The sequence below is a fragment of the Syngnathus leptorhynchus genome, unplaced genomic scaffold (assembly GCF_054491065.1).
Source record: "Syngnathus leptorhynchus isolate UIUO unplaced genomic scaffold, UIUO_Slep HiC_scaffold_106, whole genome shotgun sequence".
Classification (NCBI taxonomy): domain Eukaryota; kingdom Metazoa; phylum Chordata; class Actinopteri; order Syngnathiformes; family Syngnathidae; genus Syngnathus; species Syngnathus leptorhynchus.
Window position 1 is genome coordinate 90,001 of NW_028232073.1, and position 23,783 is coordinate 113,783.

Sequence of the window (23,783 nt, forward strand, 5' to 3'; positions counted from 1 at the left end):
GTTAGTCGAGGGGACTTCGCGGTGGACAGGGGGGTGCGAATCCGGCCGGGCGGCCCTTCGATGGAGCCTGGTGCAGGGACATTCAATGGGATGAGCCGCGCTCGCCGCGGAACCTTCGAGCGCCGCTACTCAGCAAGTAAACGAGAGGGAGCTGCGCCCGGCCTCGTAAGACGCCTCTTCTCCGGTGCGAGCGCCCCGACGCCGCTGGCCGCCGCCGCCGCCTTGCCGCTATCCCGCCGCGCGTTTGGGGAGGGAGGGCGACCCGTAGGACGGCCCGCCGACTACACGACCGTTTGGCAGAGCGAGTGCAAGGTTAGGCGAGCTGGGCGGTAACTCGGGTTAGTCTGGGGAGACTCGCGGTGGACAGGGTGGCGCGAATCCGGCCGGGCGGCCCCATCGATTAAGCATTGGTAGGGAGCCGAGGATGAGCCGTGCGAAGTGGCCTCGGAGGCGGTCCGTGGGGGACGACGGGGGGGGACGGGCGTCGGCCCTCCGGCCCGAGCAGAGAACGTTCGGTCACCCAAGCGGGAATCTGCGCCCCGGCCCGAGTCGGACTCGGTCGGTGCGGCCCGCTGAGGCCCTCAACTATTCCCGTACGCGGGGGTCGGGAGCTGCGGCGCTGCGCCGGCGACTTACCCGCGCGAGGCACGCACTGCGTGCGGCCAGGATGCGGAGTTGGATCGGCGCTGGTTGGGAACCCTCGGGGAACGAAGGCGGACGGCGGCCAGCCGGCGCCGACGAACCCGTCGGGGAGGGGGCTGGTGGCAGGCGCGATCGGCACTATTGCTGACTGCCGGGAGGGAAGCTGCGCCCCGGCCGAGTCAGACTCAGCCGTTGCGGCCCCCCCGAGCCCGCAGCGCGTAGCGCGGAAGCCATACGCCCCCCCGATGCGGAGCGACAGACGCCCCCGCGACCGCGGTTGGTCGGGAAGGCTTTTCGGATAGAGGTCGGACGGTGTGTGTGGACGGCTTCCCGTGGTGCCGCCGCTATCAAGCCGGAGGGTTTGAGAAACGACATTCGCGGAAGGACCGGCGCGGCCGGCGGACGCTCGCACGCGCGGCGCCCGACACTCAGCCGCTCGCTCGGCCTCCGTGGATCGTGGCTAGGTGGGATGGATGCCAAACCGGGTCGTCTCGGTCTCGCCGCAGTACGGTCGCGCCGGGGCCTGCGGGGCGGCGCGGGGAGCGCACGCTCACGCGGCGGCCGGGGCGCTAGAGTGCGACCCGCAGTGGGTAGGAACCGTCCACCCGACGTCGGACGAGCCGAGGCCGATGGAGGCCCTACCAAGGCGGGTCATGAGTGCCAGTCGGTCAGTTGGGTGAGGGGGTACTCGGAGGCCCGCCGGGAGCAGACGGGCGACCGGGGATGGGGGGCGTACGCGGGCGGGCGCCGGGAGAAGACGGCCCGTCCGGGGTCGAATCTCGGCCTGTGTTTTCGGAGCCGGCCGGGCATCACGCTCCCTCCTTGGATGGACAACATTCGTAGTTGACACTTTGTGTCATTTTATCCGAGCGGGCGGGCGCCTCGAGAGGCGGACCGTCCGGGGCGACTCTCGGCCTGTGTTTTCGGAGCCGGCCGGGCCTCACGCTCCCTCCTTGGATGGACAACATTCGTAGTTGACACTTTGTGTCATTTTATCCGAGCGGGCGGGCGCCTCGAGAGGCGGACCGTCCGGGGCGACTCTCGGCCTGTGTTTTCGGAGCCGGCCGGGCCTCACGCTCCCTCCTTGGATGGACAACATTCGTAGTTGACACTTTGTGTCATTTTATCCGAGCGGGCGGGCGCCGCGAGGCGGACCGTCCGGGGCGACTCTCGGCCTGTGTTTAAGGAGCCGGCCGGGCATCACGCTCCTTCCTTGGATGGACAACATTCGCAGTTGACACTTTGTGTCATTTTATCCGAGCAGACGGGCGCCGCGAGGCGGACCGTCCGGGGCGACTCTCGGCCTGTGTTTTCGGAGCCGGCCGGGCATCACGCTCCCTCCTTGGATGGACAACATTCGTAGTTGACACTTTGTGTCATTTTATCCGAGCAGACGGGCGCCGCGAGGCGACCGTCCGGGGCGACTCTCGGCCTGTGTTTAAGGAGCCGGCCGGGCATCACGCTCCTTCCTTGGATGGACAACATTCGTAGTTGACACTTTGTGTCATTTTATCCGAGCGGGCGGGCGCCGCGAGGCGGACCGTCCGGGGCGACTCTCGGCCTGTGTTTAAGGAGCCGGCCGGGCATCACGCTCCTTCCTTGGATGGACAACATTCGCAGTTGACACTTTGTGTCATTTTATCCGAGCAGACGGGCGCCGCGAGGCGGACCGTCCGGGGCGACTCTCGGCCTGTGTTTTCGGAGCCGGCCGGGCATCACGCTCCCTCCTTGGATGGACAACATTCGTAGTTGACACTTTGTGTCATTTTATCCGAGCAGACGGGCGCCGCGAGGCGGACCGTCCGGGGCGACTCTCGGCCTGTGTTTAAGGAGCCGGCCGGGCATCACGCTCCTTCCTTGGATGGACAACATTCGCAGTTGACACTTTGTGTCATTTTGTTCGGCCTGTGTTTAAGGAGGCGGCCGTCCTCCACTCGGTCCGTGTTTAAGGAGCGACACTAGCGCTCCGGTTCGGCCTGTATTTAGGGAGGCGGCCGTCCTCCGCTTGGTCTGTGTTAAGGGCGACACTCGGTCCATGTTTGAGGAGCCTGGCCCTGACGCTCCTCTCCGGCCTGTGTTTAAGGAGGCGGCCGTCCTCCCCTTGGTCTGTGTTAAGGGCGACACTCGGTCCATGTTTGAGGAGCCTGGCCCTGACGCTCCTCTCCGGCCTGTGTTTAAGGAGGCGGCCGTCCTCCCCTTGGTCTGTGTTAAGGGCGACACTCTGTCCATGTTTGAGGAGCCTGGCCCTGACGCTCCTCTCCGGCCTGTGTTTAAGGAGGCGGCCGTCCTCCCCTTGGTCTGTGTTAAGGGCGACACTCGGTCCATGTTTGAGGAGCCTGGCCCTGACGCTCCTCTCCGGCCTGTGTTTAAGGAGGCGGCCGTCCTCCCCTTGGTCTGTGTTAAGGGCGACACTCTGTCCATGTTTGAGGAGCCTGGCCCTGACGCTCCTCTCCGGCCTGTGTTTAAGGAGGCGGCCGTCCTCCCCTTGGTCTGTGTTAAGGGCGACACTCGGTCCATGTTTGAGGAGCCTGGCCCTGACGCTCCTCTCCGGCCTGTGTTTAAGGAGGCGGCCGTCCTCCCCTTGGTCCGTGTTAAGGGCGACACTCGGTCCATGTTTGAGGAGCCTGGCCCTGACGCTCCTCTCCGGCCTGTGTTTAAGGAGGCGGCCGTCCTCCCCTTGGTCCGTGTTAAGGGCGACACTCGGTCCATGTTTGAGGAGCCTGGCCCTGACGCTCCTCTCCGGCCTGTGTTTAAGGAGGCGGCCGTCCTCCCCTTGGTCTGTGTTAAGGGCGACACTCGGTCCATGTTTGAGGAGCCTGGCCCTGACGCTCCTCTCCGGCCTGTGTTTAAGGAGGCGGCCGTCCTCCCCTTGGTCTGTGTTAAGGGCGACACTCGGTCCATGTTTAAGGAGCCTGGCCCTGACGCTCCTCTCCGGCCTGTGTTTAAGGAGGCGGCCGTCCTCCCCTTGGTCTGTGTTAAGGGCGACACTCGGTCCGTGTTTAAGGAGCGGCCCTCGCGCTCCGGTTCGGCCTGTATTTAGGGAGGCGGCCGTCCTCCGCTTGGTCTGTGTTAAGGGCGACACTCGGTCCGTGTTTAAGGAGCCGGCCCTGACGCTCCTTTTCGGCCTGTGTTTAAGGAGGCGGCCGTCCTCCACTTCCTTCCATGCACCACCACATTCGCAGTTGACACTTTGCCATTTTTTCAGAGAGGTGACACTTAGTCGTTTTTTCGAAAGTTGACACTTAGTCGTTTTTTCGAAAGTTGACACTTTGCCGTTTTTTCAGAGAGGTGACACTTAGCCGTTTTTTCGAAAGTTGACACTTAGCCGTTTTTTCGAAAGTTGACACTTAGCCGTTTTTTCGAAAGTTGACACTTAGTCACTTTTTCGCCACAGTGACACCTCCAGCGCGTGCCACGGCGCTTTTCAGGTCTTCTATCCGACCTTGTGCTGTCGAGGACGGCGTGTCCGACGCCGTGGGGAGACCAGCACCATCTCCTCCATACTCGTAAACGGGGTGCTTTGGAAAACGGGGGGAAAGTCGATGAGTACACTGACTACTGGGACCATTTCATTGTACTCTGGCGCACCTGAAGACCAAAAAAGGTACTGCACCTTAGCCCGGGTACCTCACCCCCTGGTACCTCGAGGAGAACTTAGAAAAATTTCGACAAATTTTTGGTGAGCTCCAGGGAGAGAGGCTGATTTTTCGCTTTTTGAGGCCGACCGCCGAACCGGCGCGGGGCGGACTCACAAGCCCCCCAGAGCCGTGGGCACTTAGTCGTTTTTTCAGAGAGGCGACACTTAGTCGTTTTTTCAGAGGCGACACTTAGTCGTTTTTTCGAAAGTTGACACTTAGCCGTTTTTTCGAAAGTCGACACTTAGCCGTTTTTTTGGAAAGTTGACACTTAGTCGTTTTTTCGAAAGTTGACACTTAGTCGTTTTTTCGCCACAATTGGCTCTGAGCTCCAGGGGGAGAGCCTGGTTTTGCCTTATTTCAGGCCGGCTGGGGAACCGGCGCGGGTCGGATGCACGAGCCCGGCAGAGCCGTGGGCACTTAGAAAATTTTCGCCGATTAAGCTGGGACCTCCAGGCGGAGACCGGCATTCCTCGTCCTCGGGGTTCGACCCAGGAACCGGCGCTGGGCAGACGCCGTAGCCACGCAGAGCCGTGGGCACTTAGAAAATATTCGCCAAGTTGGCTCTGAGCTCCAGGCGGAGAGGCTGGTTTTGCCTTATTTCAGGCCGGCTGGGGAACCGGCGCGGGTCGGATGCACGAGCCCGCAGAGCCGTGGGCACTTTGCCATTTTCTCAGAGTCGACACTTAGTCGTTTTTTCAGAGAGGCGACACTCTGTCGTTTTTTCGAAAGTTGACACTTTGCCGTTTTTTCAGAGAGGCGACACTTAGCCGTTTTTTCGAAAGTTGACACTTAGCCGTTTTTTCGAAAGTCGACACTTAGCCGTTTTTTCAGAGATGTGACACTTTGCCGTTTTTTCGAAAGTCGACACTTAGCCGTTTTTTCAGAGATGTGACACTTAGAAACTTTTTGCCAAGTTGGCTGTGAGCTCCAGGAGGAGACCGTTATTTTTCGTCATTCGAGGCCGACTGCGGAACCGGCGCTGGGCGGACGCCAAAGCTCGGCAGGGCCGTGGGCACTTAGAAACTTTTTGCCAAGTTGGCTGTGAGCTCCAGGAGGAGACCGTTATTTTTCGTCATTCGAGGCCGACTGCGGAACCGGCGCTGGGCGGACGCCAAAGCTCGGCAGGGCCGTGGGCACTTAGAAACTTTTTGCCAAGTTGGCTGTGAGCTCCAGGAGGAGACCGTTATTTTTCGTCATTCGAGGCCGACTGCGGAACCGGCGCTGGGCGGACGCCAAAGCTCGGCAGGGCCGTGGGCACTTAGAAACTTTTTGCCAAGTTGGCTGTGAGCTCCAGGAGGAGACCGTTATTTTTCGTCATTCGAGGCCGACTGCGGAACCGGCGCTGGGCGGACGCCAAAGCTCGGCAGGGCCGTGGGCACTTAGAAACTTTTTGCCAAGTTGGCTGTGAGCTCCAGGAGGAGACCGTTATTTTTCGTCATTCGAGGCCGACTGCGGAACCGGCGCTGGGCGGACGCCAAAGCTCGGCAGGGCCGTGGGCACTTAGAAACTTTTTGCCAAGTTGGCTGTGAGCTCCAGGAGGAGACCGTTATTTTTCGTCATTCGAGGCCGACTGCGGAACCGGCGCTGGGCGGACGCCAAAGCTCGGCAGGGCCGTGGGCACTTAGAAACTTTTTGCCAAGTTGGCTGTGAGCTCCAGGAGGAGACCGTTATTTTTCGTCATTCGAGGCCGACTGCGGAACCGGCGCTGGGCGGACGCCAAAGCTCGGCAGGGCCGTGGGCACTTAGAAACTTTTTGCCAAGTTGGCTGTGAGCTCCAGGAGGAGACCGTTATTTTTCGTCATTCTAGGCCGGCTGCAGAACCGGCGCGGGTCGGATGCACGAGCCCGCAGAGCCGTGGGCACTTTGCCACTTTTTGCCAAGTTGGCTGTGAGCTCCAGGAGGAGACCGTTATTTTTCGTCATTCGAGGCCGACTGCGGAACCGGCGCTGAGCGGACGCCAAAGCTCGGCAGGGCCGTGGGCACTTAGAAACTTTTTGCCAAGTTGGCTGTGAGCTCCAGGAGGAGACCGTTATTTTTCGTCATTCGAGGCCGACTGCGGAACCGGCGCTGAGCGGACGCCAAAGCTCGGCAGGGCCGTGGGCACTTAGAAACTTTTTGCCAAGTTGGCTGTGAGCTCCAGGAGGAGACCGTTATTTTTCGTCATTCGAGGCCGACTGCGGAACCGGCGCTGGGCGGACGCCAAAGCTCGGCAGGGCCGTGGGCACTTAGAAACTTTTTGCCAAGTTGGCTGTGAGCTCCAGGAGGAGACCGTTATTTTTCGTCATTCGAGGCCGACTGCGGAACCGGCGCTGGGCGGACGCCAAAGCTCGGCAGGGCCGTGGGCACTTAGAAACTTTTTGCCAAGTTGGCTGTGAGCTCCAGGAGGAGACCGTTATTTTTCGTCATTCTAGGCCGGCTGCAGAACCGGCGCGGGTCGGATGCACGAGCCCGCAGAGCCGTGGGCACTTTGCCACTTTTTCGCCACAATTGGCTGTGAGCTCCAGGAGGAGACCGTTATTTTTCGTCATTCTAGGCCGGTTGCAGAACCGGCGCGGCTCGGATGCACGAGCCCGCAGAGCCGTGGGCACTTAGAAAATTTTCAGAGAGGCGACACTTTGCCATTTTTTCAGAGAGGTGACACTTAGTCGTTTTTTCGAAAGTTGACACTTAGCCGTTTTTTCGAAAGTTGACACTTAGTCGTTTTTTCGAAAGTTGACACTTAGTCGTTTTTTCGCCAAAGTGCCCACCTCCAGCGCGTGCCACGGCGCTTTCCAGGTCTTCTATCCGACCTTGTGCTGTCGAGGACGGCGTGTCCGACGCCGTGGGGAGACCAGCACCATCTCCTCCATACTCGTAAACGAGGTGCTTTGGAAAACGGGTGGAAAGTCGATGAGTACACTGACTACTGGGACCATTTCATTGTACTCTGGCGCACCTGAAGACCAAAAAAGGTACTGCACCTTAGCCCGGGTACCTCACCCCCTGGTACCTCGAGGAGAACTTAGAAAAATTTCGACAAATTTTTGGTGAGCTCCAGGGAGAGAGGCTGATTTTTTGCTTTTTGAGGCCGACCGCCGAACCGGCGCGGGGCGGACTCACAAGCCCCGCAGAGCCGTGGGCACTTAGTCGTTTTTTCGAAAGTTGACACTTAGCCGTTTTTTCGAAAGTTGACACTTAGCCGTTTTTTCGAAAGTCGACACTTAGCCGTTTTTTCGAAAGTTGACACTTAGTCGTTTTTTCGCCGATTTTGCTGGGACCTCCAGGCGAGGACCGGCGTTTTTCGTCTTCCGGGTCCGACCCGGGAACCAGCGCCGAGCGGACACATTCGCTCGCTAGTGCCGTTGGCACTTAGAAAATTTTTCGTTTGTCATGAGCTCCGGGCGGAGACCGGCGTTTTTCGTCTTCCGGGTTCGACCCGGGAACCAGCGCCGAGCGGACACATTCGCTCGCTAGTGCCGTTGGCACTTAGAAAATTTTTCGTTTGTCATGAGCTCCGGGCGGAGACCGGCGTTTTTCGTCTTCCGGGTTCGACCCGGGAACCAGCGCCGAGCGGACACATTCGCTCGCTAGTGCCGTTGGCACTTAGAAAATTTTTCGTTTGTCATGAGCTCCGGGCGGAGACCGGCGTTTTTCGTCTTCCGGGTTCGACCCGGGAACCAGCGCCGAGCGGACACATTCGCTCGCTAGTGCCGTTGGCACTTAGAAAATTTTTCGTTTGTCATGAGCTCCGGGCGGAGACCGGCGTTTTTCGTCTTCCGGGTTCGACCCGGGAACCAGCGCCGAGCGGACACATTCGCTCGCTAGTGCCGTTGGCACTTAGAAAATTTTTCGTTTGTCATGAGCTCCGGGCGGAGAGCGGCGTTTTTCGTCTTCCGGGTTCGACCCGGGAACCAGCGCCGAGCGGACACATTCGCTCGCTAGTGCCGTTGGCACTTAGAAAATTTTTCATTTGTCATGAGCTCCGGGCGGAGAGCGGCGTTTTTCGTCTTCCGGGTTCGACCCGGGAACCAGCGCCGAGCGGACACATTCGCTCGCTAGTGCCGTTGGCACTTAGAAAATTTTTCGTTTGTCATGAGCTCCGGGCGGAGAGCGGCGTTTTTCGTCTTCCGGGTTCGACCCGGGAACCAGCGCCGAGCGGACACATTCGCTCGCTAGTGCCGTTGGCACTTAGAAAATTTTTCGTTTGTCATGAGCTCCGGGCGGAGACCGGCGTTTTTCGTCTTCCGGGTTCGACCCGGGAACCAGCGCCGAGCGGACACATTCGCTCGCTAGTGCCGTTGGCACTTAGAAAATTTTTCGTTTGTCATGAGCTCCGGGCGGAGACCGGCGTTTTTCGTCTTCCGGGTTCGACCCGGGAACCAGCGCCGAGCGGACACATTCGCTCGCTAGTGCCGTTGGCACTTAGAAAATTTTTCGTTTGTCATGAGCTCCGGGCGGAGACCGGCGTTTTTCGTCTTCCGGGTTCGACCCGGGAACCAGCGCCGAGCGGACACATTCGCTCGCTAGTGCCGTTGGCACTTAGAAAATTTTTCGTTTGTCATGAGCTCCGGGCGGAGACCGGCGTTTTTCGTCTTCCGGGTTCGACCCGGGAACCAGCGCCGAGCGGACACATTCGCTCGCTAGTGCCGTTGGCACTTAGAAAATTTTTCGTTTGTCATGAGCTCCGGGCGGAGAGCGGCGTTTTTCGTCTTCCGGGTTCGACCCGGGAACCAGCGCCGAGCGGACACATTCGCTCGCTAGTGCCGTTGGCACTTAGAAAATTTTTCATTTGTCATGAGCTCCGGGCGGAGAGCGGCGTTTTTCGTCTTCCGGGTTCGACCCGGGAACCAGCGCCGAGCGGACACATTCGCTCGCTAGTGCCGTTGGCACTTAGAAAATTTTTCGTTTGTCATGAGCTCCGGGCGGAGAGCGGCGTTTTTCGTCTTCCGGGTTCGACCCGGGAACCAGCGCCGAGCGGACACATTCGCTCGCTAGTGCCGTTGGCACTTAGAAAATTTTTCGTTTGTCATGAGCTCCGGGCGGAGACCGGCGTTTTTCGTCTTCCGGGTTCGACCCGGGAACCAGCGCCGAGCGGACACATTCGCTCGCTAGTGCCGTTGGCACTTAGAAAATTTTTCGTTTGTCATGAGCTCCGGGCGGAGACCGGCGTTTTTTGTCTTCCGGGTTCGACCCGGGAACCAGCGCCGAGCGGACACATTCGCTCGCTAGTGCCGTTGGCACTTAGAAAATTTTTCGTTTGTCATGAGCTCCGGGCGGAGACCGGCATTTTTCGTCATTCGAGGCCGACGGGGGAACCAGCCGGAGCGGACACGTTTGCTCGGAAGAGCCGTTGGCACTTAGAAAAAATTCCGTGTCTCGTGAGCTCCAGGGGGGACAGGCTGGTTTTATTCATCCGTAGCCGACATGGGAACCAGCGCGGAGCGGATTGGTGTTGCGCTGGCATATACCTCATCTCTCTCAGGAGTCCCCCCCTTATACGTGCCGATGGTGTTTTGGAAAACGGGGGGTAACTGGATGAGTACACTGACTAGGGGGACCAGTACACTAGCGAGTGGGACCAGTACACTGACTAGTGGGACCAACACACTATGAGCGCCTGGTACCTAAAATGGAAGTATAGAGGCCGAATTTCGGGCAAGATCACGCCGTGTTAGGCTTCCAGGACCTCGGCTAAGCAATTTTAACGGGTCGCCCGGTTCTTTTTTGATCCAGCCCGGTTCTTTTTTTTATCCAGCCCGGTTCTTTTTACACTTCCAGCTGGAGCTCGGGAGCGGCTTTTTGCACAAGATCACGCCGTGTTAGGCTTCCAGGACCTCGGCTAAGCAATTTTAACGGGTCGCCCGGTTCTTTTTTGATCCAGCCCGGTTCTTTTTTTTATCCAGCCTGGTTCTTTTTACACTTCCAGCTGGAGCTCGGGAGCGGCTTTTTGCACAAGATCACGCCGTGTTAGGCTTCCAGGACCTCGGCTAAGCAATTTTAACGGGTCGCCCGGTTCTTTTTTGATCCAGCCCGGTTCTTTTTTTTATCCAGCCTGGTTCTTTTTACACTTCCAGCTGGAGCTCGGGAGCGGCTTTTTGCACAAGATCACGCCGTGTTAGGCTTCCAGGACCTCGGCTAAGCAATTTTAACGGGTCGCCCGGTTCTTTTTTGATCCAGCCCGGTTCTTTTTTTTATCCAGCCCGGTTCTTTTTACACTTCCAGCTGGAGCTCGGGAGCGGCTTTTTGCACAAGATCACGCCGTGTTAGGCTTCCAGGACCTCGGCTAAGCAATTTTAACGGGTCGCCCGGTTCTTTTTTGATCCAGCCCGGTTCTTTTTTTTATCCAGCCTGGTTCTTTTTACACTTCCAGCTGGAGCTCGGGAGCGGCTTTTTGCACAAGAACACGCCGTGTTAGGCTTCCAGGACCTCGGCTAAGCAATTTTAACGGGTCGCCCGGTTCTTTTTTGATCCAGCCCGGTTCTTTTTTTTATCCAGCCCGGTTCTTTTTACACTTCCAGCTGGAGCTCGGGAGCGGCTTTTTGCACAAGATCACGCCGTGTTAGGCTTCCAGGACCTCGGCTAAGCAATTTTAACGGGTCGCCCGGTTCTTTTTTGATCCAGCCCGGTTCTTTTTTTTATCCAGCCCGGTTCTTTTTACACTTCCAGCTGGAGCTCGGGAGCGGCTTTTTGCACAAGATAACGCCGTGTTAGGCTTCCAGGACCTCGGCTAAGCAATTTTAACGGGTCGCCCGGTTCTTTTTTTTATCCAGCCCGGTTCTTTTTTTATCCAGCCCGGTTCTTTTTACACTTCCAGCTGGAGCTCGGGAGCGGCTTTTTGCACAACATCACGCCGTGTTAGGCTTCCAGGACCTCGGCTAAGCAATTTTAACGGGTCGCCCGGTTCTTTTTTGATCCAGCCCGGTTCTTTTTTTGATCCAGCCCGGTTCTTTTTACACTTCCAGCTGGAGCTCGGGAGCGGCTTTTTGCACAAGAACACGCCGTGTTAGGCTTCCAGGACCTCGGCTAAGCAATTTTAACGGGTCGCCCGGTTCTTTTTTGATCCAGCCCGGTTCTTTTTTTTATCCAGCCCGGTTCTTTTTACACTTCCAGCTGGAGCTCGGGAGCGGCTTTTTGCACAAGATCACGCCGTGTTAGGCTTCCAGGACCTCGGCTAAGCAATTTTAACGGGTCGCCCGGTTCTTTTTTGATCCAGCCCGGTTCTTTTTTTTATCCAGCCTGGTTCTTTTTACACTTCCAGCTGGAGCTCGGGAGCGGCTTTTTGCACAAGAACACGCCGTGTTAGGCTTCCAGGACCTCGGCTAAGCAATTTTAACGGGTCGCCCGGTTCTTTTTTTTATCCAGCCCGGTTCTTTTTTTATCCAGCCCGGTTCTTTTTACACTTCCAGCTGGAGCTCGGGAGCGGCTTTTTGCACAAGATCACGCCGTGTTAGGCTTCCAGGACCTCGGCTAAGCAATTTTAACGGGTCGCCCGGTTCTTTTTTGATCCAGCCCGGTTCTTTTTTTTATCCAGCCTGGTTCTTTTTACACTTCCAGCTGGAGCTCGGGAGCGGCTTTTTGCACAAGATCACGCCGTGTTAGGCTTCCAGGACCTCGGCTAAGCAATTTTAACGGGTCGCCCGGTTCTTTTTTGATCCAGCCCGGTTCTTTTTTTTATCCAGCCTGGTTCTTTTTACACTTCCAGCTGGAGCTCGGGAGCGGCTTTTTGCACAAGAACACGCCGTGTTAGGCTTCCAGGACCTCGGCTAAGCAATTTTAACGGGTCGCCCGGTTCTTTTTTGATCCAGCCCGGTTCTTTTTTTTATCCAGCCTGGTTCTTTTTACACTTCCAGCTGGAGCTCGGGAGCGGCTTTTTGCACAAGAACACGCCGTGTTAGGCTTCCAGGACCTCGGCTAAGCAATTTTAACGGGTCGCCCGGTTCTTTTTTTTATCCAGCCCGGTTCTTTTTTTATCCAGCCCGGTTCTTTTTACACTTCCAGCTGGAGCTCGGGAGCGGCTTTTTGCACAAGATCACGCCGTGTTAGGCTTCCAGGACCTCGGCTAAGCAATTTTAACGGGTCGCCCGGTTCTTTTTTGATCCAGCCCGGTTCTTTTTTTTATCCAGCCTGGTTCTTTTTACACTTCCAGCTGGAGCTCGGGAGCGGCTTTTTGCACAAGAACACGCCGTGTTAGGCTTCCAGGACCTCGGCTAAGCAATTTTAACGGGTCGCCCGGTTCTTTTTTGATCCAGCCCGGTTCTTTTTTTTATCCAGCCCGGTTCTTTTTACACTTCCAGCTGGAGCTCGGGAGCGGCTTTTTGCACAAGAACACGCCGTGTTAGGCTTCCAGGACCTCGGCTAAGCAATTTTAACGGGTCGCCCGGTTCTTTTTTGATCCAGCCCGGTTCTTTTTTTTATCCAGCCTGGTTCTTTTTACACTTCCAGCTGGAGCTCGGGAGCGGCTTTTTGCACAAGAACACGCCGTGTTAGGCTTCCAGGACCTCGGCTAAGCAATTTTAACGGGTCGCCCGGTTCTTTTTTGATCCAGCCCGGTTCTTTTTTTTATCCAGCCTGGTTCTTTTTACACTTCCAGCTGGAGCTCGGGAGCGGCTTTTTGCACAAGATCACGCCGTGTTAGGCTTCCAGGACCTCGGCTAAGCAATTTTAACGGGTCGCCCGGTTCTTTTTTGATCCAGCCCGGTTCTTTTTTTTATCCAGCCTGGTTCTTTTTACACTTCCAGCTGGAGCTCGGGAGCGGCTTTTTGCACAAGAACACGCCGTGTTAGGCTTCCAGGACCTCGGCTAAGCAATTTTAACGGGTCGCCCGGTTCTTTTTTGATCCAGCCCGGTTCTTTTTTTTATCCAGCCCGGTTCTTTTTACACTTCCAGCTGGAGCTCGGGAGCGGCTTTTTGCACAAGATCACGCCGTGTTAGGCTTCCAGGACCTCGGCTAAGCAATTTTAACGGGTCGCCCGGTTCTTTTTTGATCCAGCCCGGTTCTTTTTTTTATCCAGCCTGGTTCTTTTTACACTTCCAGCTGGAGCTCGGGAGCGGCTTTTTGCACAAGATCACGCCGTGTTAGGCTTCCAGGACCTCGGCTAAGCAATTTTAACGGGTCGCCCGGTTCTTTTTTTGATCCAGCCCGGTTCTTTTTTTATCCAGCCTGGTTCTTTTTACACTTCCAGCTGGAGCTCGGGAGCGGCTTTTTGCACAAGATCACGCCGGGTTAGGCTTCCAGAGCCCCGGCTAAGCAATTTTACCGGGCCGCCCGGTTCTTTTTTTGAACCAGCCCGGTTCTTTTTACACTTCCAGCTGGAGCTCAGCAGCGGCTTTTTGCACAAGATCACGCCGGGTTAGGCTTCCAGGACCTCGGCTAAGCACTTGTAACGGGCCCTGGTCCACCCCTGCCAGCGCATTTCAAAACTTGGCATTAATTTCGACCTAAGAGACGAAGTCTGATTTTTTTCTACCACTTGGGCGGCCTTTTTGCACCCAGAACACCCGCACCGGCACCATAAATTCGAAGGGTGCCGAGTGCGTCGGCGCAGATTCTGCGACGGAGTGACACTTCCCTCTTGTGGACATTCAGCGGTAGGTGAAATGCGCACTCGGTCTTCTCTTTTCTTTTCCTTCCAGTGAAACTTTGGCAACATTCTGCGAGCTGCTGGCTTCCAGAACCTCGGCCAAGCAGGTGGAGGATTTTTTTCCACTTCCAGCTGGAGGTGAGGAGGGACTTTTTGGGCAAGATCACGCCGACTTAGCAAGCAAGGTGGAAGTGCCAGCATGCTCCGTGGCTGGAAGTGTGGATGTGCCAGCACCCTCCATGCCTATGGAAGTGTGGAGCTCCAGCACCCTCCCTGCCTATGGAAGTGTGGAGCTCCAGCACCCTCCCTGCCTATGGAAGTGTGGAGCTCCAGCACCCTCCCTGCCTATGGAAGTGTGGAGCTCCAGCACCCTCCCTGCCTAAGGAAGTGTGGAGCTCCAGCACCCTCCCTGCCTACGGAAGTGTGGAGCTCCAGCACCCTCCCTGCCTACGGAAGTGTGGAGCTCCAGCACCCTCCGTGCCTATGGAAGTGTGGAGCTCCAGCACTCTCCCTGCCTATGGAAGTGTGGAGCTCCAGCACCCTCCCTGCCTATGGAAGTGTGGAGCTCCAGCACCCTCCCTGCCTATGGAAGTGTGGAGCTCCAGCACCCTCCCTGCCTATGGAAGTGTGGAGCTCCAGCACCCTCCCTGCCTATGGAAGTGTGGAGCTCCAGCACCCTCCCTGCCTATGGAAGTGTGGAGCTCCAGCACCCTCCCTGCCTATGGAAGTGTGGAGCTCCAGCACCCTCCCTGCCTATGGAAGTGTGGAGCTCCAGCACCCTCCCTGCCTATGGAAGTGTGGAGCTCCAGCACCCTCCCTGCCTATGGAAGTGTGGAGCTCCAGCACCCTCCCTGCCTATGGAAGTGTGGAGCTCCAGCACCCTCCCTGCCTATGGAAGTGTGGAGCTCCAGCACCCTCCCTGCCTATGGAAGTGTGGAGCTCCAGCACCCTCCCTGCCTATGGAAGTGTGGAGCTCCAGCACCCTCCCTGCCTATGGAAGTGTGGAGCTCCAGCACCCTCCCTGCCTATGGAAGTGTGGAGCTCCAGCACCCTCCCTGCCTATGGAAGTGTGGAGCTCCAGCACCCTCCCTGCCTATGGAAGTGTGGAGCTCCAGCACCCTCCCTGCCTACGGAAGTGTGGAGCTCCAGCACCCTCCCTGCCTACGGAAGTGTGGAGCTCCAGCACCCTCCGTGCCTATGGAAGTGTGGAGCTCCAGCACTCTCCCTGCCTATGGAAGTGTGGAGCTCCAGCACCCTCCCTGCCTATGGAAGTGTGGAGCTCCAGCACCCTCCCTGCCTATGGAAGTGTGGAGCTCCAGCACCCTCCCTGCCTATGGAAGTGTGGAGCTCCAGCACCCTCCCTGCCTATGGAAGTGTGGAGCTCCAGCACCCTCCCTGCCTATGGAAGTGTGGAGCTCCAGCACCCTCCCTGCCTATGGAAGTGTGGAGCTCCAGCACCCTCCCTGCCTATGGAAGTGTGGAGCTCCAGCACCCTCCCTGCCTATGGAAGTGTGGAGCTCCAGCACCCTCCCTGCCTATGGAAGTGTGGAGCTCCAGCACCCTCCCTGCCTATGGAAGTGTGGAGCTCCAGCACCCTCCCTGCCTATGGAAGTGTGGAGCTCCAGCACCCTCCCTGCCTATGGAAGTGTGGAGCTCCAGCACCCTCCCTGCCTATGGAAGTGTGGAGCTCCAGCACCCTCCCTGCCTATGGAAGTGTGGAGCTCCAGCACCCTCCCTGCCTATGGAAGTGTGGAGCTCCAGCACCCTCCCTGCCTATGGAAGTGTGGAGCTCCAGCACCCTCCCTGCCTATGGAAGTGTGGAGCTCCAGCACCCTCCCTGCCTATGGAAGTGTGGAGCTCCAGCACCCTCCCTGCCTATGGAAGTGTGGAGCTCCAGCACCCTCCCTGCCTATGGAAGTGTGGAGCTCCAGCACCCTCCCTGCCTATGGAAGTGTGGAGCTCCAGCACCCTCCCTGCCTATGGAAGTGTGGAGCTCCAGCACCCTCCCTGCCTATGGAAGTGTGGAGCTCCAGCACCCTCCCTGCCTATGGAAGTGTGGAGCTCCAGCACCCTCCCTGCCTATGGAAGTGTGGAGCTCCAGCACCCTCCCTGCCTATGGAAGTGTGGAGCTCCAGCACCCTCCCTGCCTATGGAAGTGTGGAGCTCCAGCACCCTCCCTGCCTATGGAAGTGTGGAGCTCCAGCACCCTCCCTGCCTATGGAAGTGTGGAGCTCCAGCACCCTCCCTGCCTATGGAAGTGTGGAGCTCCAGCACCCTCCCTGCCTATGGAAGTGTGGAGCTCCAGCACCCTCCCTGCCTATGGAAGTGTGGAGCTCCAGCACCCTCCCTGCCTATGGAAGTGTGGAGCTCCAGCACCCTCCCTGCCTATGGAAGTGTGGAGCTCCAGCACCCTCCCTGCCTATGGAAGTGTGGAGCTCCAGCACCCTCCCTGCCTATGGAAGTGTGGAGCTCCAGCACCCTCCCTGCCTATGGAAGTGTGGAGCTCCAGCACCCTCCCTGCCTATGGAAGTGTGGAGCTCCAGCACCCTCCCTGCCTATGGAAGTGTGGAGCTCCAGCACCCTCCCTGCCTATGGAAGTGTGGAGCTCCAGCACCCTCCCTGCCTATGGAAGTGTGGAGCTCCAGCACCCTCCCTGCCTATGGAAGTGTGGAGCTCCAGCACCCTCCCTGCCTATGGAAGTGTGGAGCTCCAGCACCCTCCCTGCCTATGGAAGTGTGGAGCTCCAGCACCCTCCCTGCCTATGGAAGTGTGGAGCTCCAGCACCCTCCCTGCCTATGGAAGTGTGGAGCTCCAGCACCCTCCCTGCCTATGGAAGTGTGGAGCTCCAGCACCCTCCCTGCCTATGGAAGTGTGGAGCTCCAGCACCCTCCCTGCCTATGGAAGTGTGGAGCTCCAGCACCCTCCCTGCCTATGGAAGTGTGGAGCTCCAGCACCCTCCCTGCCTATGGAAGTGTGGAGCTCCAGCACCCTCCCTGCCTATGGAAGTGTGGAGCTCCAGCACCCTCCCTGCCTATGGAAGTGTGGAGCTCCAGCACCCTCCCTGCCTATGGAAGTGTGGAGCTCCAGCACCCTCCCTGCCTATGGAAGTGTGGAGCTCCAGCACCCTCCCTGCCTATGGAAGTGTGGAGCTCCAGCACCCTCCCTGCCTATGGAAGTGTGGAGCTCCAGCACCCTCCCTGCCTATGGAAGTGTGGAGCTCCAGCACCCTCCCTGCCTATGGAAGTGTGGAGCTCCAGCACCCTCCCTGCCTATGGAAGTGTGGAGCTCCAGCACCCTCCCTGCCTATGGAAGTGTGGAGCTCCAGCACCCTCCCTGCCTATGGAAGTGTGGAGCTCCAGCACCCTCCCTGCCTATGGAAGTGTGGAGCTCCAGCACCCTCCCTGCCTATGGAAGTGTGGAGCTCCAGCACCCTCCCTGCCTATGGAAGTGTGGAGCTCCAGCACCCTCCCTGCCTATGGAAGTGTGGAGCTCCAGCACCCTCCCTGCCTATGGAAGTGTGGAGCTCCAGCACCCTCCCTGCCTATGGAAGTGTGGAGCTCCAGCACCCTCCCTGCCTATGGAAGTGTGGAGCTCCAGCACCCTCCCTGCCTATGGAAGTGTGGAGCTCCAGCACCCTCCCTGCCTATGGAAGTGTGGAGCTCCAGCACCCTCCCTGCCTATGGAAGTGTGGAGCTCCAGCACCCTCCCTGCCTATGGAAGTGTGGAGCTCCAGCACCCTCCCTGCCTATGGAAGTGTGGAGCTCCAGCACCCTCCCTGCCTATGGAAGTGTGGAGCTCCAGCACCCTCCCTGCCTATGGAAGTGTGGAGCTCCAGCACCCTCCCTGCCTATGGAAGTGTGGAGCTCCAGCACCCTCCCTGCCTATGGAAGTGTGGAGCTCCAGCACCCTCCCTGCCTATGGAAGTGTGGAGCTCCAGCACCCTCCCTGCCTATGGAAGTGTGGAGCTCCAGCACCCTCCCTGCCTATGGAAGTGTGGAGCTCCAGCACCCTCCCTGCCTATGGAAGTGTGGAGCTCCAGCACCCTCCCTGCCTATGGAAGTGTGGAGCTCCAGCACCCTCCCTGCCTATGGAAGTGTGGAGCTCCAGCACCCTCCCTGCCTATGGAAGTGTGGAGCTCCAGCACCCTCCCTGCCTATGGAAGTGTGGAGCTCCAGCACCCTCCCTGCCTATGGAAGTGTGGAGCTCCAGCACCCTCCCTGCCTATGGAAGTGTGGAGCTCCAGCACCCTCCCTGCCTATGGAAGTGTGGAGCTCCAGCACCCTCCCTGCCTATGGAAGTGTGGAGCTCCAGCACCCTCCCTGCCTATGGAAGTGTGGAGCTCCAGCACCCTCCCTGCCTATGGAAGTGTGGAGCTCCAGCACCCTCCCTGCCTATGGAAGTGTGGAGCTCCAGCACCCTCCCTGCCTATGGAAGTGTGGAGCTCCAGCACCCTCCCTGCCTATGGAAGTGTGGAGCTCCAGCACCCTCCCTGCCTATGGAAGTGTGGAGCTCCAGCACCCTCCCTGCCTATGGAAGTGTGGAGCTCCAGCACCCTCCCTGCCTATGGAAGTGTGGAGCTCCAGCACCCTCCCTGCCTATGGAAGTGTGGAGCTCCAGCACCCTCCCTGCCTATGGAAGTGTGGAGCTCCAGCACCCTCCGTGCCTAGGGAAGTGTGGAGCTCCAGCACCCTCCCTGCCTATGGAAGAGCCACCTCCGCGGGCATGCTGCTCAACCACGCCGGCCCAGAGTTCCAGCCGCTCGGCTACACTCTCTCACAAGCCCCGCCTGGAGCTCCCCAGCCCGCCCCTGGTACCTCAACTACCGAGGCCAGCCGCTCGACCAGGCCGGCCCAGAGTTCCAGCCGCTCGGCTTCACTCTCTCACAAGCCCCGCCTGGAGCTCCCCAGCCCGCCCCTGGTACCTCAACTACCGAGGCCAGCCGCTCGACCACGCCGGCGCAGAGTTCCAGCCGCTCGGATAAGCTCTGTCACTCACCCGCCGCGCAGCCACCGGTAACGGGGAAATGTCGCCGCCTTGTGGACACGCCGTTGTAAATGAATGGGCTTTCGCACTTAGTGCAATTTTAGCACACTCTCTGACTGGAGCTATGGAAGTATGGAGCTATGGAGCCACCAGCCACCCAGGCTGGAGCTATGGAGCTATGGAGCTCTGGTGCTATGGAGCTATGGAGCTCTGGTGCTATGGAGCTATGGAGCTCTGGTGCTATGGAGCTATGGAGCTCTGGTGCTATGGAGCTATGGAGCTCTGGTGCTATGGAGCTATGGAGCTCTGGTGCTATGGAGCTATGGAGCTCTGGTGCTATGGAGCTATGGAGCTCTGGTGCTATGGAGCTATGGAGCTCTGGTGCTATGGAGCTATGGAGCTCTGGTGCTATGGAGCTATGGAGCTCTGGTGCTATGGAGCTATGGAGCTATGGAGCTCTGGTGCTATGGAGCTATGGAGCTCTGGTGCTATGGAGCTATGGAGCTCTGGTGCTATGGAGCTATGGAGCTCTGGTGCTATGGAGCTCTGGTGCTATGGAGCTATGGAGCTCTGGTGCTATGGAGCTCTGGAGCTCTGGAGGTATGGAGCTCTGGAGGTATGGAGCCACCAGCCAGCACCCTCCGTGGCTGGATCAATGGAAGTGGTTTAGGTACCAGGCAGCCAAAGGGCCGAGGCCTCACGCTCGACCACGCCGGCGCAGAGTTCCAGCCGCTCGGATAAGCTCTGTCACTCACCCGCCGCGCAGCCACCGGTAACGGGGAAATGTCGCCGCCTGGCGGACACGCCGTTGTAAATGAATGGGCTTTCGCACTTAGTGCAATTTTCGCCAACTCTCTGACTGGAGCTATGGAAGTATGGAGCTATGGAGCCACCAGCCACCCAGGCTGGAGCTATGGAGCCATGGAGCTCTGGTGCTATGGAGCTCTGGAGGTATGGAGCTATGGAGCCCTGGAGCTATGGAGCCCTGGAGCTATGGAGCCCTGGAGCCCTGGAGCTATGGAGCCCTGGAGCTATGGAGCTATGGAGCCCTGGAGCTATGGAGCTATGGAGCTCTGGTGCTATGGAGCTATGGAGCTCTGGTGCTATGGAGCTATGGAGCTCTGGTGCTATGGAGCTATGGAGCTCTGGTGCTATGGAGCTATGAAGCTCTGGTGCTATGGAGCTATGGAGCTCTGGTGCTATGGAGCTCTGGTGCTATGGAGCTATGGAGCCACCAGCCAGCACCCTCCGTGGCTGGATCAATGGAAGTGTTTTAGGTACCAGGCAGCCAAAGGGCCGAGGCCTCACGCTCGACCACGCCGGCGCAGAGTTCCAGCCGCTCGGATAAGCTCTGTCACTCACCCGCCGCGCAGCCACCGGTAACGGGGAAATGTCGCCGCCTGGCGGACACGCCCTTGTAAATGAATGGGCTTTCGCACTTAGTGCAATTTTCGCCAACTCTCTGACTGGAGCTATGGAAGTATGGAGCTATGGAGCCACCAGCCACCCAGGCTGGAGCTATGGAGCTCTGGAGGTATGGAGCTATGGAGCCCTGGAGCTATGGAGCTATGGAGCCCTGGAGCTATGGAGCTATGGAGCCCTGGAGCTATGGAGCCCTGGAGCTATGGAGCTATGGAGCTCTGGTGCTATGGAGCTATGGAGCTCTGGTGCTATGGAGCTATGGAGCTCTGGTGCTATGGAGCTATGGAGCTCTGGTGCTATGGAGCTATGGAGCTCTGGTGCTATGGAGCTATGGAGCTCTGGTGCTATGGAGCTATGGAGCTCTGGTGCTATGGAGCTATGGAGCTCTGGTGCTATGGAGCTATGGAGCTCTGGTGCTATGGAGCTATGGAGCTCTGGTGCTATGGAGCTATGGAGCTATGGAGCCACCAGCCAGCACCCTCCGTGGCTGGATCAATGGAAGTGTTTTAGGTACCAGGCAGCCAAAGGGCCGGGGCCTCACGCTCGACCACGCCGGCGCAGAGTTCCAGCCGCTCGGATAAGCTCTGTCACTCACCCGCCGCGCAGCCACCGGTAACGGGGAAATGTCGCCGCCTGGCGGACACGCCGTTGTAAATGAATGGGCTTTCGCACTTAGTGCAATTTTCGCCAACTCTCTGACTGGAGCTATGGAAGTATGGAGCTATGGAGCCACCAGCCACCCAGGCTGGAGCTATGGAGCTCTGGAGCTATGGAGCTATGGAGCTCTGGTGCTATGGAGCTATGGAGCTCTGGTGCTATGGAGCTATGGAGCTGGTGCTATGGAGCTATGGAGCTCTGGTGCTATGGAGCTATGGAGCTCTGGTGCTATGGAGCTATGGAGCTCTGGTGCTATGGAGCTATGGAGCTCTGGAGGTATGGAGGTATGGAGCTCTGGTGCTATGGAGCTATGGAGCTCTGGTGCTATGGAGCTCTGGTGCTATGGAGCTATGGAGCTCTGGTGCTATGGAGCTATGGAGCTCTGGTGCTATGGAGCTATGGAGCTCTGGTGCTATGGAGCTCTGGTGCTATGGAGCTATGGAGCTCTGGTGCTATGGAGCTATGGAGCTCTGGTGCTATGGAGCTCTGGTGCTATGGAGCTATGGAGCTCTGGTGCTATGGAGCTCTGGAGCTCTGGAGGTATGGAGCTATGGAGGTATGGAGCCACCAGCCAGCACCCTCCGTGGCTGGATCAATGGAAGTGTTTTAGGTACCAGGCAGCCAAAGGGCCGAGGCCTCACGCTCGACCACGCCGGCGCAGAGTTCCAGCCGCTCGGATAAGCTCTGTCACTCACCCGCCGCGCAGCCACCGGTAACGGGGAAATGTCGCCGCCTGGCGGACACGCCGTTGTAAATGAATGGGCTTTCGCACTTAGTGCAATTTTAGCCAACTCTCTGACTGGAGCTATGGAAGTATGGAGCTATGGAGCCACCAGCCACCCAGGCTGGAGCTATGGAGCTCTGGAGGTATGGAGCTCTGGTGCTATGGAAGTATGGAGCTATGGAGCTATGGAAGTATGGAGCTATGGAGCTATGGAGCTCTGGAAGTATGGAGCTATGGAGCTCTGGAGGTATGGAGCTATGGAGCCCTGGAGCCCTGGAGCTATGGAGCCCTGGAGCTATGGAGCTATGGAGCTATGGAGCCCTGGAGCTATGGAGCTATGGAGCCCTGGAGCTATGGAGCTATGGAGCTCTGGTGCTATGGAGCTATGGAGCTCTGGTGCTATGGAGCTATGGAGCTCTGGTGCTATGGAGCTATGGAGCTCTGGTGCTATGGAGCTATGGAGCTCTGGAAGTATGGAGCTATGGAGCTCTGGAGGTATGGAGCTATGGAGCTCTGGAGGTATGGAGCTATGGAGCCCTGGAGCTATGGAGCCCTGGAGCTATGGAAGTATGGAGCTCTGGTGCTATGGAGCTATGGAGCTCTGGTGCTATGGAGCTATGGAGCTCTGGAGCTATGGAGCTCTGGAGGTATGGAGCTATGGAGCTCTGGAGGTATGGAGCTATGGAGCTATGGAAGTATGGAGCTCTGGTGCTATGGAGCTATGGAGCTCTGGTGCTATGGAGCTATGGAGCTCTGGTGCTATGGAGCTATGGAGCTATGGAGCTCTGGAAGTATGGAGCTCTGGTGCTATGGAGCTATGGAGCTCTGGTGCTATGGAGCTATGGAGCTCTGGTGCTATGGAGCTATGGAGCTCTGGTGCTATGGAGCTATGGTGCTATGGAGCTCTGGTGCTATGGAGCTATGGAGCTCTGGTGCTATGGAGCTATGGAGCTCTGGAGGTATGGAGCTCTGGAGGTATGGAGCTTTGGAGCCCTGGAGCTCTGGAGGTATGGAGCTATGGTGCTATGGAGCTCTGAAGCCATGGAGCTCTGGTGCTATGGAGCTATGGAGCTCTGGTGCTATGGAGCTATGGAGGTATGGAGCCACCAGCCAGCACCCTCCGTGGCTGGATCAATGGAAGTGTTTTAGGTACCAGGCAGCCAAAGGGCCGAGGCCTCACGCTCGACCACGCCGGCGCAGAGTTCCAGCCGCTCGGATAAGCTCTGTCACTCACCCGCCGCGCAGCCACCGGTAACGGGGAAATGTCGCCGCCTTGTGGACACGCCGTTGTAAATGAATGGGCTTTCGCACTTAGTGCAATTTTCGCCAACTCTCTGACTTAGAGCTATGGAAGTATGGAGCTATGGAGCCACCAGCCACCCAGGCTGGAGCTCTGGAGCTCTGGAGGTATGGAGCTCTGGTGCTATGGAAGTATGGAGCTCTGGTGCTATGGAAGTATGGAGCTATGGAGGTATGGAAGTATGGAGCTATGGAAGTATGGAGCTATGGAGCTCTGGAAGTATGGAGCTATGGAGCTCTGGAGGTATGGAGCCCTGGAGCTATGGAGCCCTGGAGCTATGGAAGTATGGAGCTCTGGTGCTATGGAGCTATGGAGCTCTGGTGCTATGGAGCTATGGAGCTATGGAGCTCTGGAGCTATGGAGCTCTGGAGGTATGGAGCTATGGAGCTATGGAGCTCTGGAGGTATGGAGCTATGGAGCTATGGAAGTATGGAGCTCTGGTGCTATGGAGCTATGGAGCTCTGGTGCTATGGAGCTATGGAGCTCTGGTGCTATGGAGCTATGGAGCTATGGAGCTCTGGAAGTATGGAGCTCTGGTGCTATGGAGCTATGGAGCTCTGGTGCTATGGAGCTATGGAGCTCTGGTGCTATGGAGCTCTGGTGCTATGGAGCTCTGGTGCTATGGAGCTATGGAGCTCTGGTGCTATGGAGCTATGGAGCTCTGGAGGTATGGAGCTCTGGAGGTATGGAGCTCTGGAGGTATGGAGCTATGGAGCCCTGGAGCTCTGGAGGTATGGAGCTATGGTGCTATGGAGCTCTGAAGCCATGGAGCTCTGGTTCTATGGAGCTCTGGAGCTCTGGAGGTATGGAGCTCTGGAGGTATGGAGCTATGGAGCCCTGGAGTTCTGGAGGTATGG